The following is a 17,185-nucleotide window of genomic DNA, read 5'->3' as shown; positions in this document are numbered from 1 at the left end:
CACCATATGTGCGGGGTCTGCGCTCCTGAACATAGAAGCCCAACGGCTTAGGTAGGTTTAGCGTAGGACCCGCCTGACCTGAGACCACCTTGACGCTTGGTGGCGGGCTTAGATGTGTTTTGATCAAAATATATTGACTAAGTGTCTCAGACATTATCATATCAGGGTGAGGACTTAGTCCATATATAGTGCTTGCATCTGCTTTAATAAGTGCATTATTATCTTGTTTCTGTGGTTTTCTTCAATAATATGGCCAGGGACATCCGCAAATTTGTATCATATCGTGCAGGATGTTTTTATCTTAGTTTTTTCTGTGATTTTTTTGTTTATGTAGTGTTTGCTTGAGGGAGTGGCACCTTCAAGTGTGAATGCGCACCTAGTATCTTGGGAGTAGCATTCCTCTGCACTTTTGCCCCCCTCCTCTATCCAATGAGCGCCTTAATTAGGTGGTACATATGGCTGTGCTTGCTCCTCCTCCCATTGGTTGCTTGATGCACATGGAGGTTACTAGGAGCAGCACACCATATGTGCGGGGTCTGCGCTCCTGAACATAGAAGCCCAACGGCTTAGGTAGGTTTAGCGTAGGACCCGCCTGACCTGAGACCACCTTGACGCTTGGTGGCGGGCTTAGATGTGTTTTGATCAAAATATATTGACTAAGTGTCTCAGACATTATCATATCAGGGTGAGGACTTAGTCCATATATAGTGCTTGCATCTGCTTTAATAAGTGCATTATTATCTTGTTTCTGTGGTTTTCTTGAAAAATATGTTGAATCAGAATTTCATGGTGTCAACAAATCCCAAAAAAGTTGGGACAAGGCCATTTTCACCACTGTGTGGCATCCCCCCTTCTTCTTACAACACTCAACAGACGTCTGGGGACCGAGGAGACCAGTTTCTCAAGTTTAGAAATCGGAATGCTCTCCCATTCTTGTCTAATACAGGCCTCTAACTGTTCAATCGTCTTGGGCCTTCTTTGTTGCACCTTCCTCTTTATGATGCGCCAAATGTTCTCTATAGGTGAAAGATCTGGACTGCAGACTGGCCATTTCAGTACCCGGATCCTTCTCCTACGCAGCCATGATGTTGTGATTGATGCAGAATGTGGTCTGGCATTATCTTGTTGAAAAATGCAGGGTCTTCCCTGAAAGAGATGACGTCTGGATGGGAGCATATGTTGTTCTAGAACCTGAATATATTTTTCTGCATTGATGGTGCCTTTCCAGACATGCAAGCTGCCCATGCCATGCCACACTCAAGCTGCCCATGCCAAGAACTTCGAATCGTGACTCGTCTGACCACAGAACAGTCTTCCATTTTGCCACACTCCATTTTAAATGGTCCCTGGCCCAGTGAAAACGCCTGAGCTTGTGGATCTTGCTTAGAAATGGCTTCTTCTTTGCACTGTAGAGTTTCAGCTGGCAACGGCAGATGGCACGGTGGATTGTGTTCACTGACAATGGTTTCTGGAAGTATTCCTGAGCCCATTCTGTGATCTCCTTTACAGTAGCATTCCTGTTTGTGGTGCAGTGTAGTTTAAGGGCCCGGAGATCACGGGCATCCAGTATGGTTTTACGGCCTTGACCCTTACGCACAGAGATTGTTCCAGATTCTCTGAATCTTCGGATGATGTTATGCACAGTTGATGATGATAGATGCAAAGTCTTTGCAATTTTTCGCTGGGTAACACCTTTCTGATATTGCTCCACTATCTTTCTGCGCAGCATTGTGGGAATTGGTGATCCCCTACCCATCTTGGCTTCTGAGAGACACTGCCACTCTGAGAAGCTCTTTTTATCCCCAATCATGTTGCCAATTGACCTAATTAGTGTTAATCGGTCTTCCAGCTCTTCGTTATGCTCAAATTTACTTTTTCCAGCCTCTTATTGCTACTTGTCCCAACTTTTTGGGGATTTGTTGACACCGTGAAAATTTGAATCAACGTATTTTTCCTTTAAAATGATACCTTTACTCGGATTAAACGTTTGATCTGTCATCTACGTTCTATTACAAATAAAATATTGACATTTGCCATCTCCACATCATTGCATTCAGTTTTTATTCACAATTTGTTTAGTGTCCCAACTTTTTTGGAATCCGGTTTGTATAATAAACGCATCAATTTCTCTGTAATGGCGCCACCAATCGAGTTGGAGAATCATCAGGTGCACCGGGCGCACTACTAAGGGCTTCTTAAAGTACATATTTGTCGTGACACCAGTTGCAGTGAAGCAAGAAGGGCACAGGGCCCCTTTTAGTGATACTGTAGTTGATGGTACACAGGTGTAGGAATGCCAGAGTGGTATAGGATGGCCTAAATGTCTCTTAATGGTTTTGCACATGTCACGGTGCTCCTACCTGGATACGCTGGAACCCCAGGCATGGCCGTCCGGAAACGCAGAAAATGAAGATGAAGAAATAAATTTGAGTCCAGACCTTGTAAATAGGTGATAACAGCTTTACTCAAATAAACTTTTCTCCAAACAATTACAGGTTTCATCTTTGTTTCTAGCAGGCTTTGGCTTTAACAGTGGCAGGCAAACTCCTCTATGCTACGTCTGTTGCTCTCCGGCGTTGCTGTGCTAACAGGCTGGCTATGGAACTCAGCTTCTTCTTTATGCTGTACTTCACTTTCTGTTGTCTGTCTCTAAACTGTCGAGGGAACTTTCCTCCTGGTCTCTGAGGCTCTTTGCTTTGGCCTCCAGATCCAGCTGAGCTTAAGGTGCTCAAGCTGGTCCAGACAAGGCTTGTCTAGCAGGGACGAGCTCCTGCTTCCTCCCCAAGCAGGGGGTACTCTAGACTGACCTCTCACTAACTAGTCCCTCCTTCTCTTGGAGAGAGCTAGAATGGAAAGAAGGGTTCCATTCTAGGTAAAATAGCTCTGCCATGTTTGCCGCCATCTGCTGGTGAACCAGGCTCATTACATGCAAACAGTTACAATAACATAGGTATGCACAGTGTGACTGTCCTGCAATAAATAAATATAATGACATGAGGGTTACCATAGGAGACAGTAGCAAGGCACAGAAGTGGGTACGGCACTTTGGGGCTTTACACAGGCAAGTGCACATGAGAAAAATCATTTGGATTACTATGGAGGTACGGGGGACAGATTCCCTGAAGGGGGTACCTAGTCTGTACAATGTTTAGGTAGGCAGTATAATGCATTAAATAAGGAACATGTTCACGCTGATGAAGGTAATGGTCCGTCACCGAAACACGTAGCTTTGTTTTCCTTATTTTTTAGTTTTTTTAATAAATAAAAAAATTGTGGAATCCCTCAGTGCAGCACGCTTTTTACTTTGGCTCCCTGAGCAAACTTGTTTCTGCATGGCTATTGCGGTGTCCTGAGAGGCCTGTCCAGCACACAAGCGCAGCAGCCTGGGATCTCTACCGCACGGGAGCAATCTTGCCTTCATCTAGTGTTTAGGATGCACAACATCATTTGGTAAGGTGCTAATACCTTTATCATTAGGTATTACAACAGGGGGTGCCCCCTCTATGTTTCTCTTTTGCTGTACATTTTGTTATCCAACCCTTATAATGACACCCTCAATGCCTAGGCCCCTCATATAGGTTATACTTACCCCGCTTCTGGGCACCCGCGTCACTCCTGATCCCCGCACGGCTACCACAGAATCAAAACATCCGGTGACGAGGGGGGGGGGGTTGCCAATAGCAGCCCGCGACAGGGACAAGCCTCCCTAGCATCACGGGTGACGAGGCTGTGCGGGGATCATGAGCGATGCGGGTGCTGGGGAGCGGGATACATATCACCTATATGCGGTGCCCGGGCATTGAGGGCCTGACCTTCACTACACTTATAGGGGTTTTCCAAATATCTTTAACTGAGGTCATCAGTATCTGATCGGTGGGCATCTGACTCCCGGAGTCCCAGCCGATCAGCTGATTGAGACGGCACCAGGGCTCGCAGTAGCACTGCGTCGTACATTGTATAGCGGTTGTGCTTGGTATCACAGCTCAGCCCCATTTACTTCTATAGGGCTGAGCTGTGCCTAGGCCACATAACCGATGAACGTGACGTCACTGGCCTAGGAAAAGCTGCGAGAAGGCTGTGGCGCTGCTGGCTTCCCAAACAGCTGACCAGCGGGGGTCCCAATCGGATACTAATGACCTATCGAGAGGATACGTCATCAGTATAAAACACTTGGAAAACACCTTTAACAGTTCATCAGCATATTGAATGCAAGTGGTTTTTCACCAGATTACAGCGGTGATCCTGGCACATATAGGTAGGTGTATAGTATGGGGGGCCCTGCCTGGCATTATAGCCAGTTTTCAATTGATTTTCTTGATGGCAGACTCCCCATGTCCCGTTACCCTGATTTTTCACAGATTTGCTAAAATTCATCAGGAGGTATTATTCCGAGACAATCTCCTCAGTAAAACAGGTTTTCGGACTGCAGTACGTGTACCACAGGGGTATGAGCCAGGTCTCCAGAGGATACTCGCCCTGTGCACAGGGCAACACAGTGTATTGTCATAGCCTTGGTGGTACTAGGGGTTCATTTATTTGAGTAGGGGATACTTGGCATAGGACCATTGAGAAGCACCGCTGTAGAGAACATATGAAGTTATACAGGGGAGACCTCTTGTGGCGGTAATATATAATGTTATACCACAGCGACCTCTGCTGGTCAAACAGCAGAACTTACATTTATTAGACTGATTTGCTATGGATTGAGGGTATTATATTGGTATAGGGGCAAATGGAAGAATTAGCCCCGGCTTTAGCAGATTACGAGTTTAAAAGTAAAAAAAATATAAGCAGGTGCAAAACTTTTGCAAAATAAAGATTTCTCAGACGTCCCTGTGATCTTGTGGTGCATGCATCCGTAGGTCAACTTACCCTTGCCATGTGTATTGGTCACATCCAGACCCCTTTGCCACATAAGAAGACACCTGAATTATAAATGGTAGATGTGCTTCCTGTTATAGATGGTGGCTTGGGCTAAGGAGCTTCAAGTTTTCTTTTATGTATGTATATAAGTAATATAAACCTGTGCCGCCGTTTGCGTCTTCCTAAACCAATCAGGCTGTGTTGTGCTATTTTTCCGGTAAAATGACGGCCCCACCCAGTGAACTCCATTATAGTGCAATGGGTGCCGCTGGCATACTTACCCACATTGTAGTCGCTAAATTTGAGGCATATAAGCCCCACCCCAGGAATGCCCCAAACCCAACTGGAAGCACCTACATATAGGCTGGGCTTACGTAAGCCCAGCCAAATTTCTGCTCTGGACATCCCAAAATTTCCTGGATTTTCCCTAAAAATTAGAAAAAGTCCCTCTAAGTTTGGGACCGCTGGCAACCATGGCATCTATGGAGGTATCTATGTGAACATAAGGGTGATCAGTCATCCCTGGCTTCATCGTTGGAGTCCCCAGGGTCTTGGAGACAGTAATAGAAGTGTAAAACAACAGTACTAATGGTTCTAAGAACGGATAAAAAGATGTGAGACTGTGCTCCACCATCATTACATTACAGCACAGTGGCTACAGACCTCTTGCATCAGCTTATGCTTCAGTTCACATTACAGGTTTATTAAACTGACAGCTCGCAGCAGTTGTGTTGTGACTGCGCTGTACATCCAAACAAAACTACAATAAATGGGTGAGTAATACCTATGTGATGCTATAATATACCGTGTATGAGTGTGTAATACCTATGTGATGCTATAATATACCGTGTATGAGTGTGTAATACCTATGTGATGCTATAATATACTGTGTATGAGTGTGTAATACCTATGTGATGCTATAATATACTGTGTATGAGTGTGTAATACCTATGTGATGCTATAATATACTGTGTATGAGTGTGTAATACCTATGTGATGCTATAATATACCGTGTATGAGTGTGTAATACCTATGTGATGCTATAATATACTGTGTATGAGTGTGTAAAACCTATGTGATGCTATAATATACTGTGTATGGGTGAGTAATACCTATGTGATGCTATAATATACTGTGTATGAGTGTGTAAAACCTATGTGATGCTATAATATACTGTGTATGGGTGAGTAATACCTATGTGATGCTATAATATACCGTGTATGAGTGTGTAAAACCTATGTGATGCTATAATATACTGTGTATGAGTGAGTAATACCTATGTGATGCTATAATATACTGTGTATGAGTGTGTAATACCTATGTGATGCTATAATATACCGTGTATGAGTGTGTAATACCTATGTGATGCTATAATATACTGTGTATGAGTGTGTAATACCTATGTGATGCTATAATATACCGTGTATGAGTGTGTAATACCTATGTGATGCTATAATATACCGTGTATGAGTGTGTAATACCTATGTGATGCTATAATATACCGTGTATAAGTGTGTAATACCTATGTGATGCTATAATATACTGTGTATGAGTGTGTAATACCTATGTGATGCTATAATATACTGTGTATGAGTGAGTAATACCTATGTGATGCTATAATATACTGTGTATGAGTGAGTAATACCTATGTGATGCTATAATATACTGTGTATGAGTGTGTAATACCTATGTGATGCTATAATATACCGTGTATGAGTGTGTAATACCTATGTGATGCTATAATATACTGTGTATGAGTGTGTAATACCTATGTGATGCTATAATATACCGTGTATGAGTGTGTAATACCTATGTGATGCTATAATATACTGTGTATGGGTGAGTAATACCTATGTGATGCTATAATATACTGTGTATGAGTGTGTAAAACCTATGTGATGCTATAATATACTGTGTATGGGTGAGTAATACCTATGTGATGCTATAATATACCGTGTATGAGTGTGTAAAACCTATGTGATGCTATAATATACTGTGTATGAGTGAGTAATACCTATGTGATGCTATAATATACTGTGTATGAGTGTGTAATACCTATGTGATGCCATAATATATCGTGTATGAGTGTGTAATACCTATGTGATGCTATAATATACTGTGTATGAGTGTGTAATACCTATGTGATGCTATAATATACCGTGTATGAGTGTGTAATACCTATGTGATGCTATAATATACTGTGTATGAGTGTGTAATACCTATGTGATGCTATAATATACCGTGTATGAGTGTGTAATACCTATGTGATGCTATAATATACTGTGTATGAGTGTGTAATACCTATGTGATGCTATAATATACCGTGTATGAGTGTGTAATACCTATGTGATGCTATAATATACCGTGTATGAGTGTGTAATACCTATGTGATGCTATAATATACTGTGTATGAGTGTGTAAAACCTATGTGATGCTATAATATACTGTGTATGGGTGAGTAATACCTATGTGATGCTATAATATACCGTGTATGAGTGAGTAATACCTATGTGATGCTATAATATACTGTGTATGGGTAAGTAATACCTATGTGATGCTATAATATACCGTGTATGAGTGTGTAATACCTATGTGATGCTATAATATACTGTGTATGAGTGAGTAATACCTATGTGATGCTATAATATACTGTGTATGAGTGTGTAATACCTATGTGATGCTATAATATACCGTGTATGAGTGTGTAATACCTATGTGATGCTAATATATACTGTGTATGAGTGTGTAATACCTATGTGATGCTATAATATACCGTGTATGAGTGTGTAATACCTATGTGATGCTATAATATACTGTGTATGAGTGTGTAATACCTATGTGATGCTATAATATACTGTGTATGAGTGTGTAATACCTATGTGATGCTATAATATACCGTGTATGAGTGTGTAATACCTATGTGATGCTATAATATACTGTGTATGAGTGTGTAAAACCTATGTGATGCTATAATATACTGTGTATGGGTGAGTAATACCTATGTGATGCTATAATATACCGTGTATGAGTGAGTAATACCTATGTGATGCTATAATATACTGTGTATGGGTGAGTAATACCTATGTGATGCTATAATATACCGTGTATGAGTGTGTAATACCTATGTGATGCTATAATATACTGTGTATGAGTGAGTAATACCTATGTGATGCTATAATATACGGTGTATGAGTGTGTAATACCTATGTGATGCTATAATATACTGTGTATGGGTGAGTAATACCTATGTGATGCTATAATATACCGTGTATGAGTGAGTAATACCTATGTGATGCTATAATATACTGTGTATGAGTGTGTAATACCTATGTGATGCTATAATATACTGTGTATGAGTGTGTAATACCTATGTGATGCTATAATATACTGTGTATGAGTGTGTAATACCTATGTGATGCTATAATATACTGTGTATGAGTGAGTAATACCTATGTGATGCTATAATATACTGTGTATGAGTGTGTAATACCTATGTGATGCAATAATATACTGTGTATGAGAATTTAATACCTACGTGATGTCATAATATCCTATGTATGGGTGAGTAATACCTACTGTATGTGATGCTATAATATGCTATATATGAGTGTGTAATACCTATGTGATGTCATAACACCCTATGTATGAGTGGGTAATACCTATGTGATGTCATAACACCCTATGTATGAGTGGGTAATACCTATGTGATGTCATAATACCCTATGTATGAGTGTGTGATACCTATGTGATGCCATAATACCCTATGTATGAGTGCGTAATACCTATCTTTCTATAATACCCTATGTATGAGTGGTGCGTAATACCTATGTGATGTCATAATACCCTATGTATGAGTGCGTAATACCTATGTGATGTCATAATACCCTATGTATGAGTGTGTGATACCTATGTGATGCCATAATACCCTATGTATGAGTGTGTGATACCTATGTGATGCCATAATACCCTATGTATGAGTGTGTGATACCTATGTGATGCCATAATACCCTATGTATGAGTGTGTAATATCTATGTTTTTATAATACCCTATGTATGAGTGGTGTGTAATACCTATGTGATGTCATAATACCCTATGTATGAGTGTGTGATACCTATGTGATGTCATAATACCCTATGTATGAGTGCGTAATACCTATCTTTCTATAATACCCTATGTATGAGTGGTGCGTAATACCTATGTGATGCTATAATATACTGTGTATGAGTGTGTAATACCTATGTGATGCTATAATATACTGTGTATGAGTGAGTAATACCTATGTGATGCTATAATATACTGTGTATGAGTGTGTAATACCTATGTGATGCTATAATATACCGTGTATGAGTGTGTAATACCTATGTGATGCTATAATATACTGTGTATGAGTGTGTAAAACCTATGTGATGCTATAATATACTGTGTATGGGTGAGTAATACCTATGTGATGCTATAATATACCGTGTATGAGTGAGTAATACCTATGTGATGCTATAATATACTGTGTATGGGTGAGTAATACCTATGTGATGCTATAATATACCGTGTATGAGTGTGTAATACCTATGTGATGCTATAATATACCGTGTATGAGTGTGTAATACCTATGTGATGCTATAATATACTGTGTATGAGTGAGTAATACCTATGTGATGCTATAATATACGGTGTATGAGTGTGTAATACCTATGTGATGCTATAATATACGGTGTATGGGTGAGTAATACCTATGTGATGCTATAATATACCGTGTATGAGTGAGTAATACCTATGTGATGCTATAATATACTGTGTATGAGTGTGTAATACCTATGTGATGCTATAATATACTGTGTATGAGTGTGTAATACCTATGTGATGCTATAATATACTGTGTATGAGTGTGTAATACCTATGTGATGCTATAATATACTGTGTATGAGTGAGTAATACCTATGTGATGCTATAATATACTGTGTATGAGTGTGTAATACCTATGTGATGCTATAATATACTGTGTATGAGAATTTAATACCTACGTGATGTCATAATATCCTATGTATGGGTGAGTAATACCTACTGTATGTGATGCTATAATATGCTATATATGAGTGTGTAATACCTATGTGATGTCATAACACCCTATGTATGAGTGGGTAATACCTATGTGATGTCATAACACCCTATGTATGAGTGGGTAATACCTATGTGATGTCATAATACCCTATGTATGAGTGTGTGATACCTATGTGATGCCATAATACCCTATGTATGAGTGCGTAATACCTATCTTTCTATAATACCCTATGTATGAGTGGTGCGTAATACCTATGTGATGTCATAATACCCTATGTATGAGTGCGTAATACCTATGTGATGTCATAATACCCTATGTATGAGTGTGTGATACCTATGTGATGCCATAATACCCTATGTATGAGTGTGTGATACCTATGTGATGCCATAATACCCTATGTATGAGTGTGTGATACCTATGTGATGCCATAATACCCTATGTATGAGTGTGTAATATCTATGTTTTTATAATACCCTATGTATGAGTGGTGTGTAATACCTATGTGATGTCATAATACCCTATGTATGAGTGTGTGATACCTATGTGATGTCATAATACCCTATGTATGAGTGCGTAATACCTATCTTTCTATAATACCCTATGTATGAGTGGTGCGTAATACCTATGTGATGCTATAATATACTGTGTATGAGTGTGTAATACCTATGTGATGCTATAATATACCGTGTATGAGTGTGTAATACCTATGTGATGCTATAATATACTGTGTATGAGTGTGTAATACCTATGTGATGCTATAATATACCGTGTATGAGTGTGTAATACCTATGTGATGCTATAATATACTGTGTATGAGTGTGTAATACCTATGTGATGCTATAATATACTGTGTATGAGTGTGTAATACCTATGTGATGCTATAATATACCGTGTATGAGTGTGTAATACCTATGTGATGCTATAATATACTGTGTATGAGTGTGTAAAACCTATGTGATGCTATAATATACTGTGTATGGGTGAGTAATACCTATGTGATGCTATAATATACCGTGTATGAGTGAGTAATACCTATGTGATGCTATAATATACTGTGTATGAGTGTGTAATACCTATGTGATGCTATAATATACTGTGTATGAGTGTGTAATACCTATGTGATGCTATAATATACTGTGTATGAGTGTGTAATACCTATGTGATGCTATAATATACTGTGTATGAGTGAGTAATACCTATGTGATGCTATAATATACTGTGTATGAGTGTGTAATACCTATGTGATGCTATAATATACTGTGTATGAGAATTTAATACCTACGTGATGTCATAATATCCTATGTATGGGTGAGTAATACCTACTGTATGTGATGCTATAATATGCTATATATGAGTGTGTAATACCTATGTGATGTCATAACACCCTATGTATGAGTGGGTAATACCTATGTGATGTCATAACACCCTATGTATGAGTGGGTAATACCTATGTGATGTCATAATACCCTATGTATGAGTGTGTGATACCTATGTGATGCCATAATACCCTATGTATGAGTGCGTAATACCTATCTTTCTATAATACCCTATGTATGAGTGGTGCGTAATACCTATGTGATGTCATAATACCCTATGTATGAGTGCGTAATACCTATGTGATGTCATAATACCCTATGTATGAGTGTGTGATACCTATGTGATGCCATAATACCCTATGTATGAGTGTGTGATACCTATGTGATGCCATAATACCCTATGTATGAGTGTGTAATATCTATGTTTTTATAATACCCTATGTATGAGTGGTGTGTAATACCTATGTGATGTCATAATACCCTATGTATGAGTGTGTGATACCTATGTGATGTCATAATACCCTATGTATGAGTGCGTAATACCTATCTTTCTATAATACCCTATGTATGAGTGGTGCGTAATACCTATGTGATGTCATAATACTCTATGTATGAGTGCATAATACCTATGTGATGTCATAATACCCTATGTATGAGTGTATAATATCCTCTGGATTGGTCATCAGTATCTGATCGGTGGGGGTCCAACACCCGAGCCTCTCGCCAATCATCTGTCCGAGAAGGCAGCGGCACTTGTAGTAGCACTGTGGCCTTCTCGCTGCTTTCCCTAGGCCGAGTGTTGACACGTTTATCGGTTCCGTGGCCTAGGCACATCTCAGTCTCATAGAAGTGAATGGGGCTGAGCTGCAATACCAAGCACAGCCGCTATACAATGTACGGCGCTGTGCTTGGTGAGCCGAGAGAAGGCCGCAGAGCTCACAGGAGCACAGCTGCCTTCTCAAACAGCTGATCGGTGGGGATCCAGGGTGCCAGATACTGATGACCTACCCAAAGGATTAGGCCATCACTGATCAGTATAAAAATCTTGGAAACCCCTTTTAAGCTTTTAGGCAACATATTATTTAATAAAGGAGCTTACTACAAAAAAGGTAAGTAACCAGATATGGACATTAACCTAAATAGTTAGAACTTGGAGTGTAAAGAATATAAACGATACAATTAGGCACCTAGGCAACCCTCTATTCAATTAAGAAACTTGCTACAAGAAACAGGTAATTAACCATATATGGGCAGTGACAGTGGTGTAGAAATGGGTGACTATTGGAAAATACTGTACATAAAATAGAAAGATAAAAAAATGACATTCATAGGTTCAAAAATAGAGATCTAACGAAATATAAATTAATAGCTTAATTAGTTCATTTACATTCCTCACGCTCCACCTTCCTATCCCATTCATACTGCTTTGCTCATGATATTTTGACCTTATTATAATTTGTATTGATTTCTTTTGATATGTATTGTAACGCAAACAAGTCCTCTGTTTTCACACATGTAATATCACATTCATGGAGTAATACAGTACGTGTGATTCTTCCTGATGTCGGAATTAGAGAAATTCCTTCACACTTCATTTGGCGGTAAAAGCAGAATTGCGTTATGGATTCCGTTACTACGGACAATAACGCAATTCTATGACGGAATGCATAACGGAATGCCTTTAGAAGCATTCCGTTATTCATTCTGTCATAATAGAAGTCTATGGGATGCAAATCAGATCCGTTCCGTTTCCGTTATGCAGGGGAGTCCAACAAACGAAGCGTGAACGAATTTCATAGCATGAAAATCACTCATCTCTAGTTGGAATCTTATGCAACATTTTAATTCCTGTGTACTATTGAACACTTCCGGGTTAGGCTACTTTCACACTAGCGTTCGATCGGATCCGTTCTGAACGGATCCGCTCATATTAATGCAGGAGGCATATGGTGTCATCTTCAAGCGGATCCGTCCCCATTGACTTCCATTATAAGTCGGAACGGATCCGCTCGCCTCCGCACGGCCACTGAGCGGAGCGGAGGCTGAGCGCTGGCAGGCGGATGCATTCTCAGTGGATCCGCCTCCACTGAGAATGCATTAGGGCCAGACGGCTGCGTTCAGGGCCGCTTGTGAGCCCCTTCAAACGGAGCTCACGAGCGGACACCTGAACGCAGGTGTGAAAGGAGCCTTACCAGCAGGGGCGTACCTAGAGCATTTGGCACCCGGGGCGAACCCTTTGTTTGGCACCCCCCCCCCCCCAAGAAAGTTAAGAAAACACATGCACAAACTTTTTTCAATGTTTTCAATAATATTTATTACAAATTACACCCCCTCCCTTAATAACACCCCCCCTTAATTACACCCCCTCCCTCCCCACCTTAATTACACCCCCCCCCTTAATTACACACCCCCCCCTTAATTACACCCCCTCTCTTCTCCCCTTAATTACACCTCCTCCCTTAATTACACCCCCCCCTTAATTACACCCCCTCCCTCCCCACCTTAATTACACCCCCTCCCTTAATTACACCCCCCCTTAATTACACACTCCCCCCCTTAATTACACCCCCTCCCTCCCCACCTTACCCCTCCCTTAATTACACACACACATCCCTTAATTACACCCCCCCCCTTAATTACAAACCCCCACTTAATTACGCACACACACACCCCTTAATTACACAATTATTTACTCACATTTTGATGATGCCTCAGGCTCCGTCCGACCGCTGGTAATGGATCCTTCCGCTTCTTTAAAAGATCTGTGAAGGCGGCGCGGCGTCAGCGTCGTGACGTCATGTTGCGCGCCGCCGCAATAATCCTTCCACAGAAGCCGGCGCCTGGCGGAGTCGCGTCGCGGTGCAGCAGTGGATGGAGGGGTGACTCCGTCATGGCACCCCCCTTGTGAGTGGCACCCGGGGCGGGCCGCCCCCCCCCCCCCTTGGTACGCCACTGCTTACCAGTATAAATACTGGCGGGAAGATATTATTTTCAATATGTTTTTGAGGAAGACTATGGTCTGTTGTCAAAACACGTTGTGCCCCTTATAGTTCTTTTATACTATACTTTTATAGTTCTCCTGTCCAGCAGGAAGGTGCAGCAGCCTGGTCCTCTTTTAGTTAATGAGATATATTTTTTGTCCCAGTGTTGTGTCTGGTATTGTACAACATAATTTGGTAAGAAGCTGTCTATTTCATAGCAGGAGATTTATCACCTTTCTCTTCACTTATACCTATATGATATCATAATATCCTATGTATGAGTGTATAATACCTATACGATATCATGATATCCTATGTATGGTGTGTGATATCTGTGTGATGTCATAATATCCTATGTATAAATGTATAATACCTATATGATGTCATAATATCCTATGTGTGAATGTATAATGCTTGTGTGATGTCATAATATCCTATGTATTAGTATATAATACCTGTGTGATGTCATAATTAATTAGTGATGAGCGGCATAGGCAATATTCAAATTTGAGATATGTCGAAAAATTTTGGCCGAATATTCGAGAATTCGTGATCTCCAGTCATTATTTCCTTGATTGCGAAAAGCGGCAATGTAATATATTCGCAATAAAAAATCGCGATTAGAATATTCGTGATCAACACTAAGGGGTAGGCAACTTTCCTATTGGTTGCTAGGGATGTTGCTAAGTGCCGATATTCGTGATAAATCCGCGATTAGAATATTCGCGATCAACACTATTCGTGAATATGAAAATATAGCACTTTATTCTAAATATTCGCGAATTCTCAAAGTGGCAATATTCGCGATTCGAATATTCTGTTTTTATCCATAATATATCACATATATTATTATATATTTAGAATATATAATAATATATGTAAATATATTATGGCTAAAAACATCAGTAGTTGTTTCCCACATATTATGAATTCATATATATCAGAAAAATTATTTTATCTATATATATTGTGGGGATTCGCTCTGGTAGTTAGGACTAGCAGATGCAGTATGGAGGCAAAGTACACAGTTCTGGAATCAAACAGCGATGTTTATTCACACATGGGGGTATAACAAAATGCAGATAAGGTGTATCACAAAACGCAGGTGGCTTGGTGTTTGTTCACACACAAGGAAAGTCCATAAACAATAAGTCACCTTTTCTCCTGGGTGTTAATTCACACCCTGTTAGAAGTTCAGCCTCATCAAGTCCATAGGCGGCCTGTTCGCCTTTAGAGGGGCCTGAGTCCTCCAGCTCGGCTCAAACCTCAAATCCCAGCACAGCCCTCAGTTCACAGCACACAGACTCCTGAGCTCCACTGTCAGAGGGAGGTAAATCCACCACACCTGGCAGTGCTGGCTGGTTTTTATGCCTGGCAAAACCCAGCCTGGAACATGGGGAGTAGTCACCCACCCAGCACTTTGACTACTCCCAGTAAAAGCCGTCCCGGATCAGCTATGACAGCCATGCTAAATCTCACGGTGTCAATTAGCAATAGCTGCTGCTGACACATAAAATACCGTCTCTTACTTCACCGAGGCCAGGAACCTTGGTGACACATACCTTCCATCCACGATAATTCCAAGTACCTTCTTACAGAATATATATATATATATCGGTATATATTCATGGATAAGACATGCCGTAGCAGCCTCTGAGCAATTCCTTCTGAGGAACCAGCGTTTTGCTTTATCAGCTTTCCTCATACTGGGTTAAGGAAGGACACAAGACCTGGTGCCAGCCAAGGAGTCGTATTTCTGTGTTGTGCTTTCATCAGAACTTGGCGAAGAACACAAAGGTTCCGTAACGTCTTGTAATCATTTCTTTATCCTGTGACGTTCACCTCAAGAATTTACGAGAAAACATTTTTTAAAAATGTGGTGTCTTTATTTCTCAATTGCAAAAATACAAACACATTTATAGCGGACATGCAAGTCATTGTGGTGGATCTGCCGCCTGCCCACAGACAAGAATTAAAGGGCATCTGTCAGCAGTTCTGTACCTATGACACTGGCTGACCTGTTACATATGCACTTGGCAGCTGAAAGCATCTGTGTTGGTCCCATGTTCATATGTGTCCGCATTGCTGAGAAAAATTATGTTTTAATATAGGCAAATGAGCGTCTGGGAGCAACAGGGGCGCTACCATTACACCTAGAGGCTCTGCTCTCTCTGCACCTGCACAGGGCCAGGCAGAGAAAACGTCATCATGCCTGGCCCTGTCAGTCAAAATGCAGAGGGCGCAACAGTTGCAGAGAGAGCTGAGTCTCTAGGTGTAATGGTAACGCCCCCAGTTGCTCTTAGAGTCTCATTTGCATATAGTAAAACATCATTTTCACAGCAATGCGGGCACATATGAACATGGGACCAACACAGATGCCTTCAGCTGCCAAGCGCACATGTAACAGGTCAGCCAGTGTCATAGGGTACAGAACTGCTGACAGATGTCCTTTAATGGAACGGCCACATCGGCGGCATTTTTATACAAAACTGTATAAACACAATATAATAATGCATCACAAAATGAAACTAGCGGCCACAAAATCAATTTTTGTACCATAAGTGGTGAGCTGTTTATTGAAAAATATAGTAAAATTTTTCATGAATATTTGTGTACAGCACAGATTCATATTTTGTGACATCCATGCGTTTGTGACACCAAATTCATTTTTGTGAAATCTGGCTTTCGTTATATGCAGTTCATTCATTTTATGATTACACAATGAAGAGGATTTATCAAAACTGGTGTGAAGGAAAACTGGCCTAACATAGCTGCCAACTGTCCCAAATTTGCAGATTTTCAAGTGGATATTTCCCGGCAGGTTTAGGGCATTCCTAGGACTTACTAAAATGTCGGTAAGTATGGCTTAGTTGCCCATAGCAACCAATCAGATTCCACCTTTCATTTTCCAGAGGAGCTGTGAAAAATGAAAGGTGGAATCTGATTGGTTGCTCTACTTGACACCAGT

This window comes from Bufo gargarizans, chromosome 3 (assembly GCF_014858855.1).
Source record: "Bufo gargarizans isolate SCDJY-AF-19 chromosome 3, ASM1485885v1, whole genome shotgun sequence".
Taxonomy (NCBI): domain Eukaryota; kingdom Metazoa; phylum Chordata; class Amphibia; order Anura; family Bufonidae; genus Bufo; species Bufo gargarizans.
The sequence above is the reverse complement of the archived record's forward strand: the minus strand, read 5'-3'. Positions refer to the sequence as shown.